Raw genomic sequence first — 19,462 nt, forward strand, 5'->3', positions numbered from 1 at the left:
GAGGAACTATTTCAGACGAATTTAACGATTCTCGAGTGCGTGTTTAAATGCTTGCAAGTTCGCGATAGAACAAGAGAATATTACGACCTTTAGTGGGTACTTTTACAATTAAATATTGATTTCTCGTGACCCTTGCACGAAGCCAAGCATTAGCAAAGAGTGGCGGACACAAGAACTAATGGGACATCACGAGTTCGCTGCTTGGCCTGTGTATCTCGTTGGCCCCGTGAGTACATCGAGCGTGTCACGAACCACAGGTACTGATGCAAAGTCTTGTAGTGGCAAAATGCAACTCCATAGTAAGCCTGTACACAGGATCCCAAAGACGTGTCTCAACTCGCAAGTAACTTCTTGAAGCACTTGCGGAAGTTTACTTCTGCAGATTTTATTGGACAAGTTAATGCCTGGAACTTGCTGCAGGTACTTGGATAAAAACTTCCGCTAGGTCGGCTCTGAGACAGTACTGTGGTGAAGAACGAGAGCAGTGGCCATCATTGTTGCATTACTCTTATTTAGGAAAAACAAACAGTTAAGCAAAAAATATTTTTAGGCGGAAAATGGATACAGAGGGGTGCATACGTCAGTTATCGGGAAGCACTATTGAATAACATTTAATCAGAGGACTTCGCTTAGGTTAAACTCTTTCATACTATTTGGTATACAAGTTCCGAAAATTTCTTGGTTGTTGTATAATAAAATATTCGAAAACCCAATACAAAAATGATGCAAGCTGTGTCACCAAGCGATAACCTTACAATTAGTCTTCGATTTTTTGCAAACAACATTTATTACAAACGTTATGCATTGTGCTTACACTAACATTGAAACATCAGCTAAAATTAAAAGACATCTCTGCTGTCACTATACTTCCCCCTCTAGCAAAACAAAGTAACCAAGAAATTAATCTCGAACTTCATTGTCTGACTTCGCCAATTACACATGTATAGAGAGATTCCAGTGGTCTATTTGTTTCGGCTCATCTGTCTTCGTTCCACATAACTTCTGTAAGCAAGGAAAAAACTTCCAACAACGTGGACATTGGCAAGTGCTTGCAGTGAGATTCAAAGAACTGTCTTCACTAACTCGCGGTAGCTACTTTTGCAAGTTGACGAAACTTCTGGAAGTTGGCTTGCTAGGAATGTTCCCATGTGAAAGAAATTCCTGAAATACCTTCTGCAAGCGACTTGTGGGGGGTTACTTGCAAGTGGATACACGTCTTAACGATATTGTAATAGCATGAGTGACAACAGAGAAAACTTTTGGTGCCTCCGATTATGCCAAAGTATATCTTTGAAAGGAGAAGAGCCACTTCTAAATACCTTCAGACATACATGATGTATGTTTGTGCTAAAACACATCTGGAGTGAGCGTTGCGTTCTACGCCTATCGTCAACGTTAAGCTGGAATTGTCACATAATATTGGAACGAAGCTATTTGTTTGGATTAGATTAGATTAGATTAGCACTTGTTCCATAGATCATGAATACGACACTTCGTAATGATGTGGAATGTGTCAGGTTAATAAAAGGTGTTTATACAAGATATTACATTAGACAAAATATTACAAGACACTCAGCAATATTTTTTTGTGGAGGTATGGAAATTACCCACTTACTATATCCAAAAATTCATCTAATGAGTAGAAGGAGTTGCCATTAAGAAATTCTTTTAATGTCCTTTTAAATGCTATATGGCTATCTTTCAGACTTTTGATGCTATTAGGTAAGTGACCAAAGACTTTTGTGGCAGCATAATTTACCCCCTTCTGAGCCAAAGTTAGATTTAACCTTGAGTAGAGAAGATCATCCTTTCTCCTAGTGTTGTAGCCATGTACATTGCTATTACTTTTTAATTCGTTCGGATTGTTAATAACAAATTTCATAAGTGAATATATATATTGTGAGGCTACAGTGAAGATCCCTAGCTCTTTAAATACGTGTCTGCAGGATGATCTTGGATGAGCTCCAGCAATTATTCTGATTACACGCTTTAGTGCAATGAACACTCTTTTACTCAATGATGAGTTACCCCAGAATATGATGCCATACGAAAGCAGAGAATGAAAATAAGCGTGGTAAGCTAATTTACTCAGTTGTATATCGCCAAAATTTGCAATGACCCTAATAGCATACGTAGCTGAACTCAAACGTTTCACCAGATCCTCAGTGTGTTTTTTCCAGTTCAACCCCTCATCAATGCATACACCTAGAAATTTTGAATATTCTACCACAGCTACCGATTTCTTATCGAATTCTATATTCATTAATGGGGTCATTCCATTTACTGTGTGGAACTGTATATACTGTGCTCTACCATCTGAGCTACCAAAGAACAACTCACACCCAGTCTCACAGCTTTGCTTCTGCCAGTATCTCGTCTCCTACCTTCCAAACTTTACAGAAGCTCTCCTGCGAACCTTGCAGAACTAGCACTCCTGAAAGAAAGGATACTGCGGAGACATGGCTTAGCCACAGCCTGGGGGATGTTTCCAGAATGAGGTTTTCACTCTGCAGCAGAGTGTGCGCTGATATGAAACTTCCTGGCAGATTAAAACTGTGTGCCCGACCGAGACTCGAACTGTGAGACCGGGCGTGAGTCGTGCTTCGGTAGCTCATATGGTAGAGCACTTGCCTGCGAAAGGCAAGGTCCCGAGTTCGAGTCTCGGTCTGGCACACAGTTTTAATCTGCCAGGAAGTTTCATATCAGCGCACACTCCGCTGCAGAGTGAAAATCTCATTCTGGAAACAACCCCCAGGCTGTGGCTAAGCCATGTCTCCACAGTATCCTTTCTTTCAGGAGTGCTAGTTCTGCAAGGTTCGCGAGAGAGCTTCTGTAAAGTTTGGAAGGTAGGAGACGAGATACTGGCAGAAGTAAAGCTGTGAGACTGGGTGTGAGTCGTGCTTCGGTAGCGCAGAAAGGTAGAGCACTTGCCCGCGATAGGCAAAGGTCCCGAGTTCGAGTCTCGGTCGGGCACACAGTTTTAATCTGTCAGGAAGTTTCATATCAGCGCACACTCCGCTGCAGAGTGAAAATCTCATTCTGTATATACTGTGTTTTGTCAAAGTTTACATTGGATGTCACATCAAGTCATTCCACAATGCACTCTGAATGGAGGCATTCAGGAAGGTCGTCAAAAGACCATCACGTGATATCAGGGAACTTCAGGGTTTCTCGGAAATGAAGTTTTGACAGTATTCTCGCCTACTAACACCGTAAGTTAACCTATTTTCTCTATACTCATTAGTGATATAGTAGTCGATTTTGTGTTTTTGTGTCATTGTACTACTTATTTTTAGATTACGGTTTTTTTCGTGGTAAATTGCCAATATTCCATGACAACTTGGATGTTTGAAAGCGAAAGTAATTTTGGTTTTACAATAACAAAACAGACTTGACGCCCACAATATATAGATATAAATAACATTGTAAGTTGACTAAGCAGCTTAAACAAGAGAGGAAAAGAGTTGTTTATGACATTATTAGTTATGTATGGAGTAATGGATAAGGTAAACAGGCTCCATTTATTCCTTGATAAGTATTTTTTGATGTATTTGTATGTATATATTTTCTGTAGCACATAAATATCATGTTTTGAAATGTCGTTTCACTTCTCAGGACTTAACAGAACATCTTTGATCAACAACATACGTTATGAAGTTTGGTTTGGCCATTTGTAGCCTTTGTCGTTGTTTGTTCCTCAATTCCAATACCATAATCTAACATATTGTATCACAGATGGTAGAACATAACCTCACTTTCACCCTTTCGTACGGGGCTAAGCAAACTGACATTACATAATGTGCCAGATAGTGCGAATACACGCTGATATGACTGTGTTGCTGGTCGATGCCCATTTATTTTGCACCTCAAAACTATGCGCCCAGCTTATTCCTGGTATTAAATGCAAAAGGCCTATATCAAATCCACAGCACCTACAAAATAGGTTCGTCCATGCGATGCCTTTTTTTGTGTTCAGCTTTGTGCATATGCATAAATTTCCAGTAGCACAGCTGCACAAGCACATGTATGCATGCGAAATTCCTGGAAACGAGGGCAGTGTGTAAAGCGCATCTTCAGTTAGAATATTTGCGTCTTTTAGCAGACAACAGGCAGATGGGGCACGTGTGTGTGATTGTGTAGTGTGTTGAGGTCATACTGAGGAGCGATTTATGTGCAATAATGCCTGTTGACACCAAATGAAGTTTATAGATGATTACATACAAAGAAAAAAGTCTTATGGAATGGAGAATGTTTCACGACAGCAAAACGCCTGGCTGCACTGAGGTTTTGGATGGGAAACTGCCATCAAGTCACCATACCCACCTGTGCCTGTGCCTGTTCTACCTCTCTGAAAGTTACTCCTAAGGTGTAGCTGCGCTTGCCTCCTCGATTATCACTTGCTCATTCTCATTTCGCTTCCTTTCTTTCTTATTTCTAGTTTTATATTTGCTGCTGGAATTTTTTGTATTTTTTTATAGTTTATGCTATTAAAGAAATGAAAGCAGTAAGCAGGTTCAAAATAATATAGATTGCAGTAGTTATTTGGAGATGAAAAGGACTGTGTGTAATAGAGTTGTGTGGAGAAGTGCATCAAACCAGTCTTCAGTTCGAAGATAACAACAGCGTTATAGTGATAATTGTCAGTGTTTAAATAGTCTGCTGTTCCTTGTCCATTACGTTAGTTTTAGAAATCGAGAGCCTCCATGATACATGTATACACGAAACTTAGAATACCTAAACACTTAAACAAGGGCTTACAGGAATTTCTAGTTTACATCCTTCATCATTCTGTGGCATGTAAAACAAGTATTGTGATAGAATTACTCTTGGCCTAGATGACAAACGAAAAAGGGTCTTTGTTCTTACTTTGTAACCTATTGATTGTATGTAATTTCCTTGAAATTTTTAATGTGTGTTGGTTTCTCAGAGTTATCAAGTTGTCGAAAGTGATAAAAATAAAGAAAATAAGGTTACAGAATCTTTAATCGATTGTGAAGTGTAGTGCCACAAGTGGTGACCGACTATGGAAGAAGATACATCAGTTAAGAGTAAAATCAGTTTGCCTATTGGGACGGGCTTTATACTTGCGAAACGCAGGACCAGATGAGGAATGTTAGACTGTTCTGCAACCAATGTTAATGTCCAACCAAGTCACAGTCATTTCGCCAACGGACTGCAACATATGTTCAGCAGCTCATAGTAAATTCGTTGCGCCGCTGTATATGCCACTGCAGCCAGATCTTTGGTTTCGACTTCTCAACCTCTCTTTCGAAGCATACAGAATGGTGGGCGATACCATGTACTTCGTCATCACTACATGACTTGCAAACACTATTGTCACTCTCGGACATGGTGCACAATACTCCTCTGAAAAGGAAATATACTCACATCAAAACTGATGTACTCCAATGAGTGCCCAAACCAGTGGACATTCGCGTTTAATAAGTGCTGCAAAGAGAAACAATGGGAGACAAGTTTCCTTTGGTCTTTTGACAACACTTACGATCACTTGTTTCTGCAACTGAGCTTTCTGAGGCTACACTTAGGCAAGTTTGGATGGGCCAGTTACCTTTCATAGTCAATAGTGCAGTGATTCCTGGCACGGCGTCTTCGTTCAACTCACAGCTATTAATCACAGACCTACTTTACCACTCGCTGGAGCTCTCAGACAGAAATTGAATAGCGCAGTGCAGGGAGTAGAGAGGCAGATTTTGAGGATAAAAATCAACAACTCCCGTTAGAGAACTAGGTGAGTACCCCAAAACGCAACTTCGATGCTCTACAGCGGCAAATACGTGCAGTCCCAAATACTTCCATCGAAATGCAACCTAAATAGACGACGCAGAACACGAGTTGACAGTAGGGAAGGGAAAGTGTGCTGGTGTCTTGCATGCTTCAGCAGCTGGCACGCAAATTTAATCAGCCATGTCCTTAGCCAAATGGGTACAGCAACCTGACTTAGGCTTGGTTGGTCGCTCCAGTGGACAACGCCTGGCATACTGACAAAGTCAGTAATAAGTTACCTTGCTCTGTCTTCAAAAGTATAAAAAGAAGTTCTTAAACTAGTATGACATTCACACACATTGTTGGGACAATATTCAGTGCAGCGGAAATTTTCTTCCTCTGTATTGCTCAGCACATTGTAATACTTATTTACAGGATTAACTATTTAGCATAATATAGCCTACAGCTGAATTTTGTCTTTATCCTGATACATAGTTATATGTGCTTGAAAGGTACAGCTAGTGGCGTTATAAATTCCACTGTATCATCAGGTCTACTAAGTGCCATTACAATTCAGATCTGCTTTGGAACACCTTATGGTAATATTAAATGCAGAGGAAGGATGTTCACACTGTAATGAGTAGCTTAATGAACAGATATTTAGTACTAATGAGAAATTTTTTTTCATACATTGTTGCAGTGACAAATATCTCTCAGTACAGGGGGGCTGCAGACCACTTCTGTGTTATGGTGCATTAGCATTAAATGAAAATTAAAAACTGAATTCCATTTTCATCTACATCTGTACTCAGTGAACCACTGTGAAGTGTATGGCAGAGAGACCCCTTTGTATCAGTTATTAGAGCTTTCTCCCATTCCAGTCACATAAGGATTGTGGGGAAAATGATTGTTTGAAAGCCTCTGTGTGTGCTGCAATTAATCAAATTTATACTCATGATCCACATGGGAGTGATATGTAGTGGATTTTCATATATTCCTAGAATCATTATTTGAAGCCAGTTCTTGAAACTTTGTAAGTAGACTTTCTCAGAATAGTTCCCATCTATCTTCAAAAGTTTGCCAGTTCAGTTCTTTCAATATTTCAGTGACAGTCTCCCTCAAGTCATACGAATCTGTGATCGTTTGTGCTGCCCTTCTCTGTATACATTCCACATCAACTGCTAGTCCTATTTGGTATGGGTACCCAACACTTAAACAATATTCTAGGATGGGTCACATTTCCCTAGTGTTCTACAAATAAACCAGAGTCTGCTATTTGTTTTACCATCAACTGAGCCCATGTGATGATCATTCCACTGCATCTTCCTACTAAGTGATGCATCCTAGTATTTGTATGAGTTTACAGATTCCAATTGTGACTCGCTAATGTTATATTGTACATAGGATACTAAGTCTGTTTGTTTTTTAACTTTTAAAGTAAGCTGTAAATCATTGCACCATTTACAAACCTTATCCAGATCTGAGTGAATATGTGTATAGATTTGTTCAGGCTGTACTTTGTTGTAAATAAATGCATCATCTTCAAAAATCTAAGCTTGCTACTTATAACATCTGCAATATCGTTATTATACAACGTGAACAGCTAAGGACCCAACATACTTCCTAGGGACACACCCAGAGTTGCCCCAACACCTTTTGATGACTTGTGCAAGATAACATACTGTGTCCTCCCTACCAAGAAATTCTCAATTCAGTCACATATTTCATCTGATACCCAATATCATTGTACTTTTGGTAACATATATAGGTGTGGTACTGAGTCAAATGCTTTTTGGAAATTGAGAAATACTGCATCTTTGTGACTGTTATCAATGGCTTCCAGGATGTCATGTGAGAAAAGTGCAAGTTAGATTCCTCATGATCAATGTTACCAAATCCATGTTGGTTGGCATGGAGGAGATCATTCTGTTCGAGATGCCTCTGATTTTTGAGATCAGGATATGTTCTAAGATTCTACAAGAAATGGGTGTCAAAGATATTGGATAGTAATTTTGTGGATCACTTCTGCTACCTTTCTAGTAGACAGGTGTATCCTGTGCTTTCTTCCAGTTACTGGGCATACTTTCTCATTCGAACATGTCTGAAAATACAGACACCACTCGCGCGCATCCGCGTTTGTGTGTGTGTGTGTGTGTGTGTGTGTGTGTGTGTGTGTGTGTGTGTGTGTGTGTGTGTGTGTGTGTTTGTGTGTGTCTGTATACATGCACCATGAAAGCTAATCAGATCATCAGTGCAATTCACTCTTTGCCCAAACTCGTGTGAGGCTTCATGAGATACAACAAGCAGAAAGAATAAAAAGGGCTAGAGGATGTTACTTGGGAAGTGTACAGCAAATATTACTTGGGTCTGAGGGAAAGCATGCTTGGGTAGGCCATGCATTGTGTCTGACCACTGTGCTGAGGTGACCTACATGGTTAACACATCTGCCTATTGAACAGGAGACCCATGATCGACTCCTGGCCTTGGTACAAATTTTCATTTATCGCCGATGAATTGGCAGATAAAATTTATACATGAGAGTCTGATTGATTTCTTCCAATTTATGCAGGTTTTCAATTCCTTCGGTGTTTCTAAGTATTTCTGCATGACACGAATTTCTGAACAGTGTAACTGTGACCTAATTAATTAGAACAGATTCGACAATGTGAATAAGTGCAATAGAAAACCCAAAAAATAATATTGTTCACTGTCAATTATTTTATCACACCAAAATTTAAGCATTAATCTTGTATTTTTTGTTTTTTGTGTGTAGTGTATGGTTTTACTTTTCTAATGAGCTGGCGAAATAATACTTCAGAAATTTTATTTGTCTATAAAAAGCAGAAGGGTAAATAAGAAAAAACTGAAAATAATAATGGACAAGCAGGTGGCGCAGATCACTAACCGGATTTACTATAACAATTTCGTGGCTCTAAATGCGTTTGTTTTTCATGACATTCAGGCGCCATCTACAGTGTCATTGTAACGTAATTAATTGGAACAGAGATTCGTCAGTATGAATAAGTGCAATAGAGAATGTAAAAAGAAAGTATTGTTGGCTGTCACTTCTTAGGCTGTTAGTGAAAGAACGTAAATAAAATCGAATATGAGCTACGATACACTCGGGAAAAAGCACAATACCATTGCATCTCACATCTTTAAGCCAACTTCAATCCCTGGTATCAAATTGATAAGATGTCTGTGAAACGTGAAAACAAAGTTTCATGGTACTTCTGAGGGAGATGTATCCATAGCAGCAATGTAATGAAGTTGGTTTCAAACACGCAACCTATGCAGAGCCACACCTTATTGCTTTCTGTAGTGACATCGTGAGCTAACTTTGATATAGGACGCCACAAATTCTGTGTAGTTGCACAGCTTACAATATAGCGTCAGTTGAAATCATATAGGCGGGCATGAATGTTGTAGTGCAGTTTATGGCAATAGAGTTGCAGCAAGACTTAAATACAAGTAAGTTGATTCAGAAAATAATTTCGCACATGTGTAAATCAGGGGCCACAAATACATTTATAAAATAAATAACACTCAGAGACGAAAATCTGTCTGCAGTGGCAGCTAACCAACAGTTGGCATGTAAATATCATCTACAGACACGCCACTCGTCCAAGAGTTTACAGTTTTACTGTATTCGTTCATATAGGCATTTCGAATACCCAATTTTTAGTTTAACAGCTGCCATATGACACACGGGAATTACATCTCTTTATCTATTTATTTATTTACACGTCAAGTTCTGTAGGACCAAATTGAGGAGCAAATCTCCAAGGTCATAGAACGTATCAGTACACGAAATTACAACATGAAAAGTAATAACAGATAAAAATAAATGTTCATTTTTATTTATTTATTTTTATTTGGTGTGCGTATTCCATGGATCCATAGATGCAAGTGATTTGCCTGAATGTGGAATGTGTCAATACAACTGTACAAATACAATTAATGCTAAAGGATAGTAATATAATACAATGATATAGATATTAATAAGTATCACTTTTTCTCATGTACAAGCTGTCATTTAACTAGTATAGCAATTCACACTATAACATTATAACTATAACATTAATGCTATAACATTAACATAATATTGTATTGTCCATCTAATAACTAAGAGACTAAACTCATCTATTATTAAGGGAGTGCACTACTTCTGCAAAATAATTCATCTGAGGAGTATAGTGGATGGTCAAGCAGGTATTTTTTTAACGTACCTTTGAACAGCATTTCATTTTCTCTTCTACATTTAATATAATTAGGCATTGCATTAAAAGTCTTTATAGCAGCATCCTTAACTCCCTTTGGTACAAGTGATAAATTTTTTAGTTCGACATGCTGATCATCTTTACCTCTAGTATCATAGTTATGGTAAGAACAATTTGTTTCAAACTGAGCATAGTCTTTATTAACTATGTTCATCAGAGAGTATATGTACTGACATGTTGTGGTCAGTATACCAAACTGTGTGAAAAGTTTTCTACATGAGGTTCGTGGAGGAACACCACACATGATTCTGACTGCTCTCTTCTGTGCAGTTAAGATTTTTTTTTAGGCTGGTGAATTACCCCAGAAGATTATTCCGTAACTCATTAATGAGTGAAAGTATCCAAAGTAAGCTGATTTTGAAATGTTGATGTCCCCAAAATGAGTAATGATTCTTAGAGCAGAAGTTGTTAATGAAAGCCTTTTTGGAGTAAGGGACACATGCTGTTCCCAGTTGAGCTTACTATCAATGTGAACCCCCAGGATTTTAGTGGAGTGCACATGTTCTAGTTCCTGATTGTCATGAGCAATTGCTATATTTCCTAGAGTTCTATGGTCGTGCGGTAGCGTACTCGCTTCCCACGCCCGGGTTCCCGGGTTCGATTCCCGGCGGGGTCAGGGATTTTCTCTGCCTCGTGATGGCTGGGTGTTGTGTGCTGTCCTTAGGTTAGTTAGGTTTAAGTAGTTCTAAGTTCTAGGGGACTGATGACCATAGATGTTAAGTCCCATAGTGCTCAGAGCCAGCCTAGAGTTTTATTTTTTTGTGTGGGACTGTATAAAATTAGTTTTTTTAATGTTAACTGAAAGATAATTAATTGAAAACCAAGCTGTAACGTCTCTGAGTATATCATTAACATCAGTCTCCAGATCAGCAGTGGACTTACCATCTACTACAATGCTTGTATCATCAGCAAAAATTATGAATTCACAATTTTTACTAATGGACAGGGGTAAATTATTAACATATATTAAAAACAGCAAGGGTCCAAGGACAGATCCCTGGGGAGCTCCATGCTGAATTTTGCCTCATTCAGAATCCCCTAGATTAGAAGATCCTTTGTTGCAGCCATTTAGAGCCACCTTTTGTTTCCTGTCTTCAAGATATGATTTTAGCCAGTTACCTATAGGCCCTTTGATTCCGTAATGATAGGCCTTCTCCAAGAGTATCTTGTGGTTTACACAATCAAAGGCCTTGGAAAGATAACAGAAGACACCAAACGGTGACTTCTTACTATTAATAGACTCCAAGACAGCATTTGTTAGTGAATATATGGCACACACTGTGGAAACCCCTTTTTGAAAACCAAACTGTTTCTGGTTAATAATATTAAGTTTATCAAGATGTGCCACAATCCTGTTATACACTGCCTTTTCAAGAACCTTTGAAAATGTTGTTAAGAGAGAGACAGGACGATAATTTTTGACATCTGTAGCATCCCCAGACTTGAAAAGGGGTCTCACAATGGCATATTTCATTCTCTCTGGAACAACTCCCTCATAAAGAGACCTGTTGCAAATGTGAGCAAGTACTACACTTACATCATAACTGCAGGCTTTCAACAGTTTACCAGAGATGTTGTCTACACCTGAAGATCCTTTACTTTTCAATGAGTGAATTACTTTTTTTTTATTTCATTAACAGTTATGGGTGTTACATTTATATAAATAAAACATTGTGGTACGTTAAGTTTCAGAATATCTGCATCTTCCCTTAAGTCACTATTGCAACCTATTTGAGAAGTGAAAGAAAGTGGTTGTTAAATGTGTCTGCTATCTGTTTACTATCAGTTATTTCCAAATCATTAATTTTTATGACAGCAGTTTTTGCATTGTCAGATGGTGCAGTACCTGTTTCCCTCTCTATTAGATTCCAAATCGTTACGATTTTATTATTTGAAGAATTAATTTAAGACTGTATGCACATACTTTTAGATTTTTTAATGACTTTAGTTACGATTTTACAGTATGTCCTATAATAGTTCATCTGGAGGGGATTATTGGATTGTCTCAATATTATATACAGTTCTCTTTTTCCCTGCCATGATATTTCTATGCCCTTTGTGACCCATGGTTTCTTGCTTGATTGTCTGTTCTGTAGTCTGCACACATTTTTTGGAAATACACTTTCAAATATACCTGATAATTCATCAGTAAATAAATTATATTTTGTATTAACATCATTTGCAAGATAAACAAACCTCCAGTCAGTCTCGTGAATGCATAATTTGAAGTTTTGGATATTTTCCTCATTCATGTACCTAATGGTTTTCCACTGTGCACCAGCTTTGCTCTGATTTGTGTTAAAGTTGTCAATTGTGAGTTTTTGCCATCATGATCAGAGAGACCATTTGTTGTGTTGGCTTGAAGATCCAACACCGAGTTACTAGGGGAGGCTGAAATGCATGCGTTTTAGCTCACGCAGGCTGGTGTGAGGAGGGAAGAACTATACTGACGTGAGGTCTGGAACATGACAAGGAATTAGAATTCAGAAAGGGGATGTAATTAGTTTGATACTTAACTTTAATCCATTAATGATGAACGTCGCTCTTGACGGTACATGATTCACAATATTATCTGTTCAGATTATATTAACTGAATATGGCGCCTTGCTAGGTCGTAGCAAATGACGTAGCTGAAGGCTATGCTAAACTGTCGTCTCTGCAATTGAGAGCGTCTGTAGACAGTGAACCATCGCTAGCAAAGTCGGCTGTACAACTGGGACGAGTGCTCGGTGTGCAATCACTGATAGTGGCGACACGCGGGTCCGACGTATACTAATGGACCGCGGCCGATTTAAAGACTACCACCCAGCAAGTGTGGTGTCTGGCGGTGACACCACACCATTTATGACTTTTTCGACTTTTATGTGATGAGTTTTACTAATATCTACAAAGATCTTGTCTATTAAGAGTGCTGGGAGTGGCAGTAGTTCTTGTGGGAAAAGTCACTATAATGTTCCTATTTTTCCTTGTGAGATACAATAGCACAGAATCTAATTGTTTCATGAATACTTTAAAATTACCAGATGGAGCCCTGTATACTGCTACGATTACCAGTTTCTTGTTAGCTTCTACTATTTCTGTGACACATGCCCTAAAGTCTTTCTCTACACAATATTTCTCTATATCTACTGTATTAAAGGACAGGCTATTTTTCACATAAATCGCTGCCCCACCTTTGCGCATATGCTTTCTACAAAACGAGGTAGCCAATACACAGTTTGGAATACGGAGCATTTCGATGCCAAAAGTGACATGGTGTTCTGTCAGACAGAGAATATGAGCACAATTTGCGCCTGTTGGTTCATCAATATTTACAATAAATTGGTCTAACTACAGTAAAGCATGCAGCTTTACTGTATGATTAAATGATGATGGCGTCCTCTTGGGTAAAATATTCCGGAGGTAAAATAGTCCCCCATTCGGATTTCCGGGCAAGGACTACTCAAGTGGACATTGTTATCAGGAGAAAGAAAATTGGCGTTCTACGGATTGGAGCGTGGAATGTCAGATCCCTTAATTGGGCAGGTAGGTTAGAAAATTTAAAAAGGGAAATGGATAGGTTAAAGTTAGATATAGAGGGAATTAGTGAAGTTCGGTGGCAGGAGGAAAAAGACTTTTGGTCAGGTGATTACAGGGTTATAAATACAAAATCAAATAGGGGTAATGCAGGAGTAGGTTTAATAATGAATAAAAAATTGAAGTACGGGTAAGCTACTACAAACAGCATAGTGAATGAATTATTGTGGCCAAGATAGACATGAAGCCCATGCCTACTACAGTAGTACAAGTTTATATGCCAACTAGCTCTGCAGATGAAGAAGAAATTGATAAAATGTACGATGAGATAAAAGAAATTATTCAGGTAGTGAAGGGAGACGAAAATTTAATAGTCATGGGTGACTGGAATTCAAGAGTAGGAAAAGGGAGAGAAGGAAACATAGTAGGTGAATATGAATTGGGGCTAAGAAATGAAAGAGGAAGCCAGCTGATAGAATTTTGTGCAGAGCATAACTTAATCATAGTTAACACATGGTTTAAGAATCATGAAAGGAGGTTGTATACATTAAAGAATCCTGGAGATACTAAAAGGTATCAGATAGATTACATAATGGTAAGGTGGAGATTTAGGAACCAGGTTTTAAATTGTAAGACTTTCCAGGGGCAGATGTGGACTCTGACCACAATCTATTAGTTATGAACTGTAGATAAAAACTGAAGAAACTGCAAAAAGGTGGGGATTTAAGGAGATGGGACCTGGATAGACTGAATAAACCAGAGGTTGTACAGAGTTTCAGGGAGAGCATAAGGGAAAAATTGACAGGAATGGGGGAAAGAAATACAGTAGAAGAAGAATGGGTAGCTTTGAGGGATGAAACAGTGAAGGCAGCAGAGGAACAAATAGGTAAAAAGACGAGGGCTAGGAGAAACCATGGGGTAACAGAAGAAATATTGAATTTAATTGATGAAAGGAGAAAATATAACAATGCAGTAAATGAAGCAGGCAAAAATAAATACAAACGTCTCAAAAATGATATCGACAGGCAGTGCAAAATGGCTAAGCAGGGATGGCTAGAGGGCAAATGTAAGGATGTAGTGGCTTATCTCACGAGGGGTAAGATAGATACTGCCTACAGAAAAATTAAAGAGACCTTTGGAGACAGGAGAACCACTTGCATGAATATCAAGAGCTTCGATGGAAACCCAGTTCTAAGCAAAGAAGGGAAAGCAGAAAGGTGGAAGGAGTGTATAGAGGGTCTATACAAGAGCGATGTACTTGAGGACAATATTATGGAAATGGAAGAGGATGTAGATGAAGATGAAATGGGAGATATGATACTGCGTGAAGAGTTTGACAGAGCACTGAAAGACCTGAGTCGAAACAATGCCCTCGGAGTGGACAACATTCCACTAGAACTACTGACGGCCTTGGGAGGGCCAGTCTTGACAAAACTCTACCATCTGGTGAGCAAGATGTATGAGACAGCCGAAATACCCTCAGACTTCTAGAAGAATATAATAATTCTAATGCCAAAGAAAGCAGGTGTTGATAGATGTGAAAATTACCAAACTATCATATTAATAAGTCACAGCTGCAAAATACTAATGCGAATTCTTTACAGACGAACGGAAAAACTGGTAGAAGCCGACCTCGCGGATGATCAGTTTAGATTCTGTAGAAATGTTGGAACACGTGAGGCAATACTGACCCTAGGACTTATCTTAGAAGAAAGATTAAGGAAAGGCAAACCTACGTTTCTAGCATATGTAGACTTAGAGAAAGCTTTTGACAATGTTGATTGGAATTCTCTCTTTCAGATTCTGAAGGTGGCAGGGGTAAAATACAGGGAGCGAAAGGCTATTTACAATTTGTACAGAAACCAGATGGCAGTTATAAGAGTCGATGGGTATCAAAGGGAAGCAGTGGTTGGGAAGGGAGTGAGACAGGGTTGTAGCCTCTCCCCAATGTTATTCAATCTGTATATTGAGCAAGCAATAAAGGAAACAAAAGAAAAGTTCGGAGTAGGTATTAAAATCCATGGAGAAGAAATAAAAACTTTGAGGTTCGCTGATGACATTGTAATTCTGTCAGAGGCAGCAAAGGACTTGGAAGAGCAGTTGAACGGAATGGATAGTGTCTTGAAAGGAGGGTATAAGATGAACATCAACAAAAGCAAAACGAGGATAATGGAATGTAGTCGAATTAAGTCGGGTGATGCTGATGGAATTAGATTAGGAAATGAGACACTTAATGTAGTAAAGGAGTTTTGCTATTTGAGGAGCAAAATAACTGATGATGGTCGAAGTAGAGAGGATATAAAACGTAGACTGGCAATGGCATGGAAAGCATTTCTGAAGAAGAGAAATTTGTTAACATCGAGTATAGATTTAAGTGTCAGGGAGTCGTTTCTGAAAGTATTTGTATTGAGTGTAGCCGTGTATGGAAGTGAAACATGGACGATAAATAAAACTTCCTGGCAGATTAAAACTGTGTGCCCGACCGAGACTCGAACTCGGGACCTTTGCCTTTCGCGGGCAAGTGCTCTACCATCTGAGCTACCGAAGCACGACTCACGCCCGGTACTCACAGCTTTACTTCTGCCAGTACCTCGTCTCCTACCTTCCAAACTTTACAGAAGCTCTCCTGCAAACCTTGCAGAACTAGCACTCCTGAAAGAAAGGATATTGCGGAGACATGGCTTAGCCACAGCCTGGGGGATGTTTCCAGAATGAGATTTTCACTCTGCAGCGGAGTGTGCGCTGATATGAAACTTCCTGGCAGATTAAAACTGCGTGCCCGACCGAGACTCGAACTCGGGACCTTTGCCTTTCGCGGGCAAGTGCTCTACCATCTGAGCTACCTAAGCATGACTCACACCCGGTACTCACAGCTTTACTTCTGCCAGTACCTCGTCTCCTACCTTCCAAACTTTACAGAAGCTCCCCTGCAAACCTTGCAGAACTAGGACTCCTGAAAGAAAGGATATTGCGGAGACATGGCTTAGCCACAGCCTGGGGGATGTTTCCAGAGTGAGATTTTCACTCTGCAGCAGAGTGTGCGCTGATATGACACTTCCTGGCAGATTAAAACTGTGTGCCCGACCGAGACTCGAACTCGGGACCTTTGCCTTTCGCGGGCAAGTGCTCTACCATCTGAGCTCAGGAGACGAGGTACTGGCAGAAGTAAAGCTGTGAGTACCGGGCGTGAGTCGTGCTTCGGTAGCTCAGATGGTAGAGCACTTGCCCGCGAAACGCAAAGGTCCCGAGTTCGAGTCTCGGTCGGGCACACAGTTTTAATCTGCCAGGAAGTTTCATATCAGCGCACACTCCGCTGCAGAGTGAAAATCTCATTCTGGAAACATCCCCCAGGCTGTGGCTAAGCCATGTCTCCGCAATATCCTTTCTTTCAGGAGTGCTAGTTCTGCAAGTTTAGCAGGAGAGCTTCTGTAAAGTTTGGAAGGTAGGAGACGAGGTACTGGCAGAAGTAAAGCTGTGAGTACCGGGCGTGAGTCGTGCTTCGGTAGCTCAGATGGTAGAGCACTTGTCCGCGAAAGGCAAAGGTCCTGAGTTCGAGTCTCGGTCGGGCACACAGTTTTAATCTGCCAGGAAGTTTCATATCAGTGCACTCTCCGCTACAGAGTGAAAATCTCATTCTGGACGATAAATAGTTTAGACAAGGAGAGAATAGAAACTTTCGAAATGTGGTGCTACAGAAGAATGCTGAAGATTAGATGGGTGGATCACATAACTCATAAGGAGGTACTGAATAGAATTGAAGAGAAGAGGAGTTTGTGGCACAACTTGACTAGAAGAAGGGATCGATTGGTAGGACATGTTCTGAGATATCGAGGGATCACCAATTTAGTATTGGATGGCAGCGTGGAGGGTAAAAATCGTAGAGGGAGACCAAGAGATGAATACACTAAGCGGATTCAGAAGGATTTCAGTTGCAGAAGGTACTGGGAGATGAAGAAGCTTGCACAGGATAGAGTAGCATGGAGAGCTGCATCAAACAGTCTCAGGACTGAAGACCACAACAACAACAATAACAACAACTTACAGAGCAGGCTTTGGATATTTTTGTGAAAAATTTTGAGTTTATTTTTAATTACATGATTGGTTGTGGTGCTGCCACTGTTGGTATTGCGTTTTATTTCTGTTGACATACCAGTGTTACAGGAACAGATTTCTGCAGGGATGGGAGAGCTGTTGTTCTAGTAACACCCACATTTGTTGTTATTAACTGCATTACTTACATTCTGATTGGAACCTTCCCTCTTCTGCCCCAGTACCATAAAAAATCCCCATTTGCAGCTGAGGACTTTCTTGATCTCAGGCACATCATATGTGGAGCAGCTGCAGTCACTACTGTGCTCCTTTTTGCCATAGAGGCTGGATCTCCTGTTGGTGAGGTTTCTACACTGTCATCTTGTACATTTGATTCTGTGGGGGTTGGTGTTGCTGTTTCTGCTATTGATGACCGTTCTTCCTCCTTAAATGCTGCTGCTGCTTCACAAGTTGGTAGTGGACTAACTTTTCCCATTTGAGTTGTAACTGTTGGTGCTGTCTTGCTTTTGTATAAAAGACGTGTTTGTGTTGCTTCACATACAGGTGTTGCTGCATATGAAGTCTTCCCTTCAGCTGTTCCATTAGTTTTGAAAGAGTATTTTGACGACACTGTCTGTATTTCTTCCAATGGTACAGTTTCAATGGGCACAGGTGCTTTTAGTGTGATTGGAGGAATGGTGTTTTCAAATAGTTTGAATGTTACTGCTAATAGTGCTTTAGTGAGTACACATATTCCTAGCCGGTTCCTGTGCTTTGCATGTCGAGTAAACTGGTTTCTCTCTTCGGAATTACTGTCCAAAAACTTCACATCCTTGAGTGCCTTGCATACCTTTTGAAACATTCTGTCTGTGAATATGATTTCATTATTTACAGATGAACTGTTTATTACGTCATGTCTGTGTGGGATGCTAACGACGATTATTTTTCTTGACGAGATTCTCTCCAGTACATTTCGCAATGTTGCGATTGCATTTTTCGACTCATTTTTATAAATATCATTATCTCCAACAATAATTACTCAAACATCGTTTGATTGAGGGTTTAAGTCTTTAATTATTTGCTGTAAAGGGTCTCTGGGTTTTACTGTGGCAGTAATAGAAAATTTAGATTGCATGTTCATAAGAATAGTGGCTAAATCTCGTCTATGGCCGTCAGCAAACATACAAACTTTTGGTTTTGTTTCGTCTTCTCTCACTAATTTCATTTGTCAGAGTTTCTCTTGTGCATTGGGTGCAAACGGGTTTCTTGTAACAATAGCAGATTTTGGAGCACTTTGACTTTCATTAACGGTTTCTTTGAGAGTGTTGTAGGTTTCACTTTGTACATTTTTCACACAAGGATTAAAATCGACAAACAAAGAATTTATTAACGATTCGATGTTATTGATATATTTTTAGTTATTACGAGTTGTTCTTTCAGCACATCAGAGATAAGTCCTTCAGTACCAGCGTTATACATCTTGATTGCACTATTTCGACCACTGCACTGAACAAAGCCACATACACAATTCGGATTTGTCACTTTTCTGTTCTTCATACATGATAGATGAATCCATATATGTGAGAAAGAGCACAAACGGAACCAGTCCATATGTTTAAGTAAACGCCATCAACAACACAATAAGAATCAGCTTAATTTTTCAAGGAACTCCTCGAGAGAATAGAAGGAGTGACCCACTAGGAAACTCTTCAGTTTCGATTTGAAAGCGCGTGGATTACTGCTAAGATTTTTGAATTCTAGTGGCAGCTTATTGAAAATGGATGCAGCAGTATACTGCACACCTTTTCGCACAAGAGTTAAGGAAATCCGATCGAAATGCAGGTTTGATTTCTGCTCAGTATTAACCGAGTGAAATCTGCTTATTCTTGGGAATAAACTAATATTGGAAACAA

The sequence above is a fragment of the Schistocerca piceifrons genome, chromosome 1 (assembly GCF_021461385.2).
Source record: "Schistocerca piceifrons isolate TAMUIC-IGC-003096 chromosome 1, iqSchPice1.1, whole genome shotgun sequence".
NCBI lineage: Eukaryota > Metazoa > Arthropoda > Insecta > Orthoptera > Acrididae > Schistocerca > Schistocerca piceifrons.